Source organism: Lissotriton vulgaris, chromosome 1_1, assembly GCF_964263255.1.
Source record: "Lissotriton vulgaris chromosome 1_1, aLisVul1.2, whole genome shotgun sequence".
Taxonomy (NCBI): domain Eukaryota; kingdom Metazoa; phylum Chordata; class Amphibia; order Caudata; family Salamandridae; genus Lissotriton; species Lissotriton vulgaris.
This window is the reverse complement of record NC_141685.1, coordinates 2,104,779,193-2,104,792,110: the sequence shown is the minus strand read 5'-3', so window position 1 is coordinate 2,104,792,110 and position 12,918 is coordinate 2,104,779,193.

Below are 12,918 nucleotides of genomic sequence, written 5' to 3'. Positions count from 1 at the left end.
GGGAAGGGCCAACAGAATCACAGGGTCTCCAGTGGAGTCACCAACCACCCAACATACACCGTGAGCCAGCCGAAGCAGTAGTGTAGTTCCTATTTTCCCAATAGGCTCTGCGCATTGGAATAACATAAAGGATAGTTTAGATGTAGGACTGAGGTTGACTAGGTCTCTGTTGAATATGTTAGACTTAATTTAGGTTTGCCAGCTAGCTCAGAGGTCACTAGAAACTTTCTCGAATGAACAGGGAGGAGTGAACTTCCCTGATTAGACAAGAAGGGATTCAGCTTCTGACAACCGCATAAACATGACAACTTTGCTCCCCCAGAATAAGGAGTATATCTCCAGAGTCGTGTGAAAACAATAGATAGCTATTTCACTCAGCCAATCGTGCATACTTAGTTTCACCAGAGTGCAGAGAAATAGAGAGACAGGGTTTTCAATAAAAGGTGTTATTTATTGAGCAGTCTTCTTTCTCATGCAAGAGAAATGAATTGCCACAATTGCAATACTTGTTATAAAGTGCGTACAGTAAAAGGAGTATTATGAAATAATACTGTAAAAGCATTCATATGGTTTCTGAGCCATATGATACTTAAAAGGTATAAAATATATACAGTTGCATACAATAATAAAAGTTTGACTAAACGTACTCAACTGGTGCTTCTAAGATACGCCTACCCCGATGTACCTAACCTAAGCCTAGTACGTGGGAAGGAGTTAGTGAGCTGCAGTTTAAGTTAAGTTAGTTTTTGACAAGAATCTGAATCTGAATCAAGAATTCTCTAAGGATCTAATCAGCTCCGTACCTTGGTTTTAGAATGAAGGAGGTATTGTATATCGCTCTCAGGACTCGATCTCCCAGTAACCCGCAAGGGTGACTGGAAACAATAGAGCTGGATTTTCTCGGCAGGAGAAAAAGACAGCGTCTTTCTCAGTGCGTGAAATGGGAGGGACGGCTTCCTTCGGCACTCGCATCAGCTGGGCTTTGGATAAGTAGATAGCTGCTCTGCTCCAAACCACCGTGTGTTGCTTAAGGCAAACGCTGGTATATTTATACCTGGTAGGTGCCGTGTTTGACGTGAGGTTGGACATAAGACGTCAATAAAAGATGTCACTAAGAACTGGCCGTTCTTTCAGTGCTCGCAGGAGTTCTAGGACAAATCAAAACAAAAGCATGGGGAATTCCCAGGTTGCTGGAGGTTTGGTTTGTTGAAAGAACTTGTTGTACTTTCTAGCAGTCTAAGGAAGTAGCCTTGCTGTATTTGGTTTGCATTAGCTATTACTAAATATGGATTTCATTCTTATGCCTTTATAAGGGTATGATTTGTTATAACCACATAAGGGCATAAATCGGGAATATTTAATTAGGGTCCTAGATACGGTCTGAATTTACCTAAGCTCCAGCGACCTTTAACAATCGCACACGCAGCATTGCAAATCTGTTTTTCCACAATGTAGTGTTGGGCAAATCTGTCCATGTAGATTACACAGGTGTATTGTTCGAGAGGCAGAATTTTGTTTGGCAGAGGACATTCATATTCATATTGTAGAAATTCTTGTGTTTTTAAATTAGGATCAAATTCGTATACTACGTCCGGTGCAGCAAGAGAATTAACCCATTGTATCCATTTTGGATCTAGAGCTTTAGCATTTGGATTACCTGGTATCGTCACTGCCTCAAGGACTGATACTGCTGTTAAAACAGATATCCTTTTTTCCTTGGGCTAGGGCTCTTTCTTTTGCTACAGCAGTTTGAACCGCAGTTAGAATTTTTTCAGTTGAACTGAATTTCATTTCGGCTTGTGTGTACAAATGTGATTTGTAAGCTATTGGTACAGTTTCTCCCTCATTAGAGGTCAGGTATGTGAATCCGCATCTTCCTGGGATGACTCGGATTACAAGGTTGTGTTCATTTATGCGTGTTTGCAGTTTTGTTTTAGTTAATATGTCTGTCTGTAATGATCTTAACATTTATGTGTGTTTTTGAGTCCAATTAATTGGTTTAAAATCAGGTTTTATTAGTTCGTAGAGAGGTTCAACCCTCTCTGCATAATTTAGAATACATGTTCTTCCGAAATTCAGGAAACTTAGTATTGATTGTAAGTTCTTCAGCATTTTTGGAGCTTGGAGCACCGCACACTTCTCTAAGAAGTTGTCTGCTAGGCTTTTGCCTTCACTTGATAATTCATATCCTAAAAATAGAACAGTTAGATGGGCAATTCGTGATTTTTTAAAGTTAAATTTGTACCCTTCAGCTGCGAACCCAAGTATTATGGTGTTCACTCTTTTCAAGTGAGTCTCCAGGTCATCGTCTGTAAGATAGATATCATCAACATAGGATAATGCCTCATCATCATACATTTGTAGTAGCTCTGTTACCCTGGCTGAAAATAATTCTGGGCTGTTCTTGCATCCCTGTGGGAGACGACAAAATTGTTTTTGGGTCCCCATGCTGGAGAAAGCGGTCAAATATCTGCTTTCAGGTGCTATGTTTTGACAGAAGAAACCATTTGAAATATCTAATGTCGTTTTATATTTTTTGCGCACAATGTTATTCATTAGTGCTGCACTGTGTGAGTTTTGTACTGCAAAAGTTTTACAACAGGAGTTTAAATGTCTAAAGTCCAAAACTAGACGATATGAATCGTCTGGCTTGGAGACCGGAAACAAAGGATTGTTCATTTGTGAGGTGCATGTTTCAATCACCCCTGATATTCAAGTTGATCTAAAATTTCTTGTACGTGTTTTTTAGCTTCTTGCTTAACAGGATACTGCCTCTGTGCAGTAGGTTGATTTTTAACTGTATTTTATGGTTAGGAGAATCCTCATCCCATCCTACATGATTTATATATAATGCAGGGGCTTGGGCCTCTGCCCATTTTCTAGCAAGTGTGTATTTTTTATGAATTGGAATGTGATTTGAGAAGGCAGGCATAATCATTTCTTCGCCATGTGGGCACTCCCTGACAAACTCTGGTGGCCAGTCTTTCTCTGCTAGAAGGATATCATAGCCTTTAGAGAGATTCTCCCAAAAGAGACCTTTTATTTTCTTAGTTTTATCTCCCTCTATACGTAATGTTATTTCATATAGTTTATCGGGCACGCTCACTCGGGTGTCTGCAGTTTCCACTTGAATGCATTCATTCGTGTCCACTATCTCCAGAAGATTCATCAGGATCTTGAGAGCTATGCTCACTTCTGCTGCGCTGTCTAGCATTGTCTGGGCCCACTCTACGTTTTTCAGTTGTGTCCTCAGGATTCTCGGCATGTTTTATTTTAATACAGGCTACCTTCTTTCTGAGAAATTGTATTTTTTTACTTTGATGAGCAGATTCCTTGTCTTTGGACTATACGTGCTCTTCTTTATGTTCTGACCGTCCTCTTCTTTCCGATTTCTTTGATGAAGTCTGAAAAGATTGAGAGGAACGTGTATCAATATCTTGATATCTGTCAGGTTTTCTCAAATTGTCCCTATTTCTAAAGTTGTATCTTTTTTCAGAGGGCTCCCTTTGGGGTGACTTGCTCCCCTCTGGAGATCTATTTCTCCATTGGGGAGACCTTCCTCTGGACTGAAATTGTTTTTCTCTGGGAGTGGTTTGTTTGTTACCCTCCCATTTCTTCTTTTGAGAATTGAGATTATGTTTGATAAAGTTTTTTCAGGTTTTTCAATTAGTTGGGGTTTTACTGGTTTACCACCCAAACTATCTCTGCCTAATTCTTCATAGGATTTTTCAATTATTTTAGCAAGCTCAAAAGGTTGGTCTGTTGTATCTGTCTCCTTCAATTTTTGGCAGATTGCCACATATGCTGCTTCTCCTTTTATGTTGGCTAATAATATAGCCGAGACCTGCTTAAAGTCTTTCAGTAATTTCATACCCAGAGTTAAAGCAGGTTCTGGACTGTATTCATTTTGAATCTGTCTTAGTACATCTGGTATAACCGCCATAGACGGAACACCATGTGTTTTTGTGTAGATAGAGGCAAAGACTGTGCCCCAAGTGTCACTGTCCTCCACATGTAGTGCGATCCCCATTGGGAGACAGATAGTCAGAATTCTGTGTTTTTCATGAGGGGTAGTATCAGGAAATACTGCATCTGAGTGATTTTTTTGAGCTAACCAGAATGGAATTTGTTCCCGTTTTGCGGGTGTTTTACCAAGAAATGATTGTATGTTCTGTGGTGTAATCTTGTTTGTGTTCCCCTGTTGAGGGGTGTTTTGTGGAATTTTAATTGCAGGTTGGACTGTTGAAGTCCGCATGACATATTGAACCAATTGTCTATGAATTTTAATTAGTTGATTTAGCTGAAGTAAAAGTTCTCCGTCTGACATTGTTTCAATGTCCGGATGTGGTGTGTAGCTGGCTAGAACCGGCCATGTGGCTCCTGGTCTACCTAGTGGACTGAGCCTGGTAATGTGATTTTGATGTTTTAGGGCACCATTAAACAAGAGCAGGTGCTCTTGGTATGTTAGTGGAATTTCAACTTCCTCGAAACGAGAATATTCCGCTGGAGATTCCGCTATTTTGTAGTAGTGGAACTCATGTGTTACAGCGTGTGCTGCTGGAAAGTTTATCCAGGAATAGAATACCTCTGTCTGCCGATATTCATGTGCCTCTACCACAAATATTACCGTACCACCTCTTAATGTTACTCCATTTTCTATAAGTTTTATAGTTATGGTTTTTCTTATATTGACCGGGATGATTATTGCATCATGGTCGTCTTCATTACACCCTGTAAGGTCTGCACCCGGTTGATTCGCATTTACTGGGGTTTCACCGGTTTCGTTGTTGTCGGCGTGATTTGACATTGTTTAATGAAAGTTTGTTGCAGAGGAAGTTTTGAGGAAACAAAGATTAGGTGCACAATATTTTGGAACACTGTATCCTTCAACGTTGACTATACCGTAAACTAATACATAGGATTCTCCTCCTACTAAGTTTCGGCGGATATTAATCTTTCACCCACTCCAGACGTCTATTGGAGTTTCTACAGGGAAAAGGGGTCTGTGTGAAAAAGCACGACTGAGTTACTCTAGTATCGTGCGTTAGATTATCGCCTTACCAAACGTTGGGCGCCATGTAGTGTAGTTCCTATTTCCCAATAGGCTCTGCGCATTGGAATAACATAAACGATAGTTTAGATGTCGGACTGAGGTCGACTAGGTCTCTATTGAATATGTTAGACTTAATTTAGGTTTGCCAGCTAGCTCAGCGGTCACTAGAAACTTTCTCGAATGAACAGGGAGGAATAAAGGTTTGACTAAACGTACTCAACTGGTGCTTCTAAGATACGCCTACCCCAATGTACCTAACCTAAGCCTAGTACGTGGGAAGGAGTAAGTGAGCTGCAGTTTAAGTTAAGTTGGTTTTTGACAAGAATCTGAATCAAGAAGGGTGACTGGAAACACTGGAGCTGGATATTCTCGGCAGGAGAAACAGACAGCGTCTTTCTCAGTACGTCATATGGGAGGGACGGCTTCCTTCGGCACTCGCATCAGCTGGGCTTCGGATAAGTAGATAGCCGCTCTGCTCCAAACCACTGTGTGTTGCTTAAGGCAAACGCTGGAATATTTATACCTGGAAGGTGCCGTGTTTGACATAAGGTTGGACATAAGACGTCAATAAAAGATGTCACTAAGAACTGGCCGTTCTTTCAGTGCTCGCAGGAGTTCTAGGACAAATCAAAACAAAAGCATGGGGAATTCCCAGGTTGCTGGAGGTTTGATTTGTTGAAAGAACTCGTTGTACTTTCTAGGAGTCGAAGGAAGTAGCCTTGACGTATTTGGTTTGCATTGGCTATTACTAAATATGGATTTGATTCTTATGCCTTTATAAGGGTATGATTTAATATAACCACATAACGGCATAAATCGGGAATATTTAATTAGGGTCCTAGATACGATCACAACAAAGCCCTGTCCTGGACTCTGGGGGCCCCCAAGTTCAATACCAATGATGTGTAGTTGGAGTCCAGTGGGAGCTGGTAGATGAAGTGCGGGCGGGGATGGGGACCATGGTGGGCAACCCAGAGGAAGTCTCTAGGTGCCGCAGTCCCAATGAGGATACATCTAAGGCAATAACAGGCAACAACACTCTGCTCCATAGATTGAATCAGTCCCTTGATGACATCGATGGTGCCAAGAGGTACAGGCATGAACAACTACCCTGTCAAAGTCGCACCAGTGAGGCAGCCAACCAGCTGGAGGCAATCCACAACATCCTCGAATCTATGAAGCGGAAGCAGGACTCCAACATAGCAACAATGGTTGCTTTACACTGCAATGTTGTTTCCTTGCAAATGGGCCCTTCCCAGCACTGTGCTGCCTTCCGTGTTGGCACAGCCAAAATGTGTGGGGCTTCATCAACTCCTACACCAACAACACACCTCTCAGGAGAGTAAGCGCACACGTAAAGACAAAGATGTGGACTACTACATTTTCAACCAAAGATATGCCCAGTAACATTTGTCTGTGCCACATGGTCCGTTTCACATTGGACCTGTGCTTATGAGCATACCAGAACATTTATCAACTGGTATTGTCCCCTATTTGTCTTACGAACCTCTTTATCCCACCCATTTGTGGACTGTTGATGTGGCCTACCTTACCTAAATGCAATTTGGACCTCCTCCTCACTGGAAAACATTTCTCCTCCACATGTCAGATGACATGTATCCCCCATGGGCTCTGTCTGGACAGCCTATGGCTCTCAAATAATAATGGGGTTGTTGCTGAAAGAACTGCTACTGTGATCCTTCATATTTACACAGATGTAAATAAATGCACAATCTTCAACCTGCGTGTTGTATGTCTGTTGATGAAGGGTTTAAGTTGGTGGACGGGCTGACCCTATAGACACTACCTACTATCTAAAGGGAATTGTGTTTTATAGCCCAAGAAAAAATCTGCACAGGCCAAGGGAAATAGGAAATGTGAAACCTGTGTGCATCTAAACTAGTAAGCAGTTACCCATGGACACATGCATGAAGTTCAATAATTAGCAATCAGTTGATGGTAAGCGAGAGCAAAGTTCCTGCCAAGGTAGGGCCCACTTCTGCAGATACTAGCCACAAAAGCATCAGTGTGTGACCCAACATATCCTTGATTAGTCAGAATGGTTTGACATAATCATCCATACAATACATGTAGCATCACTTACACACACTCTGCATTTACAGTGCCCAGTCATGTTTGAAGATCCCTTAAGTGATTCCATTGCAAACTTGACAGGATCTTCTCCATGGGTGTTTCACCTTGTCACACAAGTATGCAAACTGCCTGGAAATTCTACAGCATGTACTTAACATAACAAAACATTTATGGTAACTCCTATGCAGTTAATCATTAAGCAGTGGTGAAAGTGTAAAACATTGTTAATCACCAACATTAAAAAATCCTACAAATCAAAGACTAAGTACACTTCACTAACTTATCCTAGCTAATCTATGACTAAACTTACCTACGGTAACTAACTTACACTACGTTAACGGACAACTATCATAACCTATCTAACATTAACGTATACTACTCTACGCCAGAGCCAACCTACACGAAGGGATGACAGACGTAGCCAAGTGGATGATGAGCAGCCGCCTGAAACTGAACTCGGACAAGACGGAAGTCCTCATCCTGGGATCTACACCCTCCGCCTGGGACAACTCCTGGTGGCCCCCCGCCCTGGGCAGCGCACCCAAACCAACAGACAACGCACGCAACCTGGGCTTCATCCTGGACTCCTCCCTCTCCATGACCAGACAAGTCAACGCCATCTCCTCGTCATGCTTCAACATCCTGCGCATGCTACGTGAGATCTTCCCGTGGATCCCCACCGAGACCAGGAAGACGGTCACCCAGGCCCTCGTCACCAGCCGTTTGGACTACGGCAACTCCCTCTACGCCGGAACCACAACCAAACTCCAGAAGAGACTCCAGGGGATCCAGAACGCCTCAGCACGACTCTTCCTGGACATCCCCCGTCGCAGCCACATCTCCGGACACCTGAGAGATCTGCACTGGCTCCCGGTCAACAAGAGAATCACCTTCCGTCTCCTCACCCGCGCACACAAGGCCCTACACAACCAAGGCCCAGGATACCTCAACAGCCGCCTCAACTTCTACGCTCCCACACGCCAACATCGATCGACCGGCCACGCCCTCGCCGCCGTCCCCCGCATCCGAAGAGCCACCACAGGAGGAAGGTCCTTCTCCTACCTGGCCGCCAAGACTTGGAACTCCCTCCCGACCCACCTCCGCCTGACCCAGGACCACCTCGCCTTCAGGAAACAGCTCAAGACCTGGCTGTTCGAGCAGTAGCGGACCCCCCCTCCCCTAGCGCCTTGAGACCCTCCGGGTGAGTAGTGCGCTATATAAATGCTGTGATTGATTGATTGATTGATACACATGTACCACAACAGACATGTTAAACATCATCCCCGCAAGTCCTATTAATACACATTTGCATATGATGCCAACATAAACTGCACCCATACACAAACTACTTAAACATTAAAACCTAAACCTAAACGAATGTAATTTTTTTGTATTTCTTTTGTTTTATTTATATACATGTCCTAACATGAACCCCCTACCCACTTCCCAACCATATCCCCACCTAACAACGAATCACATAAAATCACTAATACTAAACAAATCTATCCATAAGTAACAACCCATCCTAACCTACGCTAAAATATAAAGCTATAAAAACAAGATATACAAAACTGGTTTAGGGCAAAGAGTCCATTAATACTGCTCAGCAAGCTGATCTATCGACTGACTAATTGCTGCACCATCCTCATCAGAGTTGTGACTTGCGGTTCTATACCCGCCAAACATAGCTTCATGTCCTCATGGTCTTTGAGGGCCTGTTGTTCTAACTCCATTGGCTGTGAGGGGCTGTGGCCAGAGGCTGTGGCGCTCCTGCTGGATATGCAATAGAGGTGCCTGGAACCTCACCAAATCTGCCACCCTGGGGGACATCATCAGCATGGCTGCGGTTGGCTTGCCCTGCCCTTGTTGGCCCTGAGGTGCAGTCTTCCATGTACTGCCTACCTTCCCTGCAACATACTTGCACTCCATATATCCAAAGACCCGGGCATAAGTAGCAGACAAAGCTGAATTTGTACATGGTGCCATCAGTAATAGGCATATAGTAAAATAAACTGGTCTGTATACATTTTTACCAGACAGATTAGTTAATAAACCAGGGCACATGTAGAAGTATGTAAAAGCACGGCGTTTAAACTGCAATTAATGTTATCATTGCTTTTTTTTGGTTGCAGAATATTTTAGACCTATCATTCAGATAGGGTAGAACAAGACTTACTGGTAGATGCATCAACGTTTTCATTTGCGATTCCTTATTTGCGAAAAATAAGGAATCGCAAATAAGGAATCGCAAATGGTAATGCATCATTTATTTCGCAATTTTATTGAGATTCGGTAAAAATAGCAATTTTTACCGAATCACAATAAAATTGCGAGTTTCAAATAGCGATTTCGCAATTCCCATTGATTCCTACGGGCCAAAAGGCCCATAGGAATCAATGGGAATTGCGAATTCGCAATTTGGAACTCGCAAAATGTTAATGCATTCCATGGGTGCAGGGGGGGTCCAAAGGAACCCCCCTGCACCCCTGAAATGTATTTTAAAGTGCATGTTACACACACACATGTCCTAAGGACATGTGTGTCTGTAACATGACAGTGTTTTAAAATGCATCTTTGGGCATTTTGACACATTTTTGCAAATTACCACGAGGTTCAACCTCGTGGTAATTTACACCCCCTATTTGCGAAATCGCATTTTTAAAAATAATCATGCATTGCTTTTAAGGAATCGCAAATTTGCGATTCCTTAAAAGCAATCGCATTTTTGGAATTCGCTAAAAATAGCGATTTTCCAAAAATGCTTGATGCATCCCAGGCACCTATTTAGGAAGTGCAAACGGCCGAATTTTGCGATTCGCACCGTTTGCACTTCCTAAATAGGTTGATGCATCTAGGCATTAGTGCTCACCTGTGGGTGAAAGTGTGCAGTGACAAGTGTGATAAAACTAACAGAAACAAAACGTATGACTCCTTAGGTTATTTTTATATAGAAAACGAGGAGTCGGTTTGTCTATAATTGATGGCGTTTTGACCTCTATAGTTTTGAAGTCATTATCAGGACAAGGTGTGGGAGCACCTAGTATCTAAAGAAATGAGAGAAACATCAAGATCAAATGCGAGTTACCGAGAGCCTACATACTTACGTTTGATAAGGTAATGAAGTCTTGAAACACAGTAAAGGTGCACCTCAAGTAATAACAATATGAACACATTTCAAAATAGAGTTCCAAGGTGTATGCAATTCTTCTTTCTTTATTACTCTTGTATAAAATATATGTCGACATATATTTTGTTTGGCTGTTCCTGCTGTAAAATTGTCGTAAAACCATCATGTCATTTTGCAAATTGTTCTGCTGTCACCCCATCTCACATGTTACTGATATGCAGAACTCCGAGGGATGCTCATGTACCAATGATGCTGGGTGACAGTTGCCATTTATCATGATTAAAGTTGCCTAAGTGGAGAACCAAGTAAATGGACTTACACACTTATAGCAACACACACAGAGACATTCCATTTGGCCACAGGTCTTGCTCTAATGAATGATACAGGGTAACTTTGCCACCACACAAATACGTTTTCAGCATTTATATTAGGAACGAATCCTGTTTCGTGATGCTGAGTCTGCTCACATGGTCACACAAGTTTATTGGATAGAAAACTTTGGGCAGTCGCCTAGATATTTGTACATGTATGGATATTAAACGAGTTAGCCTGGATCAGGGCACTCAGCGCCAAAAACATATCTTGCCCTTCTAGTTGAAAAGGCAATTCAGAGATTATTGCCTAAAACACATAACACCAAGTTTATGGAATATAGAGACGTACTAACAGGCCCACCAATATCCAGTCCAAGATGACCGAGAAGATCAGTTTCCTGGCTCACCACATCTTTCCATCTGTGTTTTAGTTGGTAGACAGTGTGCTCTTTGTTGGAGACCTGGCTCATGTACTGACAAATCTTCTGCCACAACTCCTTTCTCTCTCATTTAGGGTAACTCTGGATCACCCTACCCCTCCATCGCCTTCACATTGGGTAGATAGTGGAACAACGGACTTAGCAGACCCCCAAACTCATCCTGAGTCCTGATGTGTCCAACTGACGGGTCCTGGTGTCCAGTAACTCTTTATACTCATCCTTCAGTCACTGATTTCCTTCATCCAGTCTTCTTTCTCCAGCCTGCATTCCTTTTCTGTGTCCAACATCCTCTATTGAAAAGTATTGGGCTCCCGACACCTCCTGAGCACCCTTCACCCAGCCGCCCCTACGCCGTTGGTGGTGTGGTCTTGGTGCCAACCTGGGATCCTTTTCTCCTTACCCTAACCCTAGGAGCTTTGCTTCCGAGACCTCCAACTGAGGTGCCCCCTGCCCCATTGGCACCCAGCACTCTGCACCTGGTTGCCCTAGTGCTGCTGGTGATGCCCCTTGAGTGCCAACCTGAACATTGGGGAACCTTGGTTCTACCTTCCAAAACTCCAACCCCAAAACTGCTTACTTACATGCAAACCTCACAATTCATTTTCTCCATAGGACTGAGTAGTAGGTTTTCTCTGAACATTCTTCTAAGTGTTGAACTGTCTTGTACTGTAATAAAAAGTCATTTAGTGCCTTCACCTATTTACCGATGTCCTATTGGGCATAAACTGTGTTAGGAACGTGTTTCATGCCAAACTGGAAAAGTAATTTTGAGGTAATCTAAAAGTTCTCTAAATGTAATTTCAAGTGTTTCTGAACAGCTTACCAATTGTTTTCTCATCTGCAAAAGTAATCTTAAGGTGTCTACCAAACCAGTAATTACTATATTTTGAAAAGTAAAATTGTATGAAGAGTTTAACTTAACTGCTACTAAGTCACTATTGATCCTAGAAATGAAACAACAAAATAACAGCATTTTATATAAATAATTGGTCTCAATTCAGTCTTTGAGTGTGTGCCATCATTTCTTGCCTGACTGCTCAACCACACTACCACAAAAAGAGAGTAAGGTCTTTTCGACTTCAGCCTCTGCAATTCCTCAGGGGAATCACGGGACTCTGTGCAGACTATACCTTACTTTGGTATAGTATATACAGAAAAACACACAGGATGATGGACAGAATGTTGCACAATGGCAAAACATTCAGCCCCAGTCACAGATCTGAGTTTAATCCATCGTTATTTTGCTCACCAAGCCACCCCAGTTCAGACATGGCCATATGCAAATCAGTCTTGACCATGTGCCTCATAGAAACAGTCCAGCCTGAATTGCCAAGCCATGTCTTTCCTGGACCAGAATTAAGCATCCTAGGACCGGTTTCTGACTATCAGCTGTCTTCAGCCAGGATAGCTTGACTTCAGTGGCTTAGTGAGCACGGGACTCACGTCTGGGCATACCCTTCCCACATAGGGTGAACAGCAAAACACACAAGATGATGAACGGAATGTTGCAAAATGGCAAAACATTCACCCCCAGTCACAGATCTGGGTTTAATCCATAATTATCCATGAGGCACAGGGTCAAGACTGATTTGCATATGGCCATGTCTGAACTGGGGTGGCTTGGTGAGCAAAATAACGATGGATTAAACCCAGATCTGTGACTGGGGGTGAATGTTTTGCCATTGTGCAACATTCCATCTATCATCTATTGTGTTTTATAGTATATACAGAGCCAGCTTCTTACAGAGTGCACATAAGCACTCGTGGTTGTGCACATGCTTGTGTGTGTGTGTGTGTGCAAGCCTGCATGTGTGCGTGCATGTGTGTGCATGTAAGAAAGCTAGCTATTGGGTGTAAGTCCTTCACAAGTAATACATTATTATTATTATT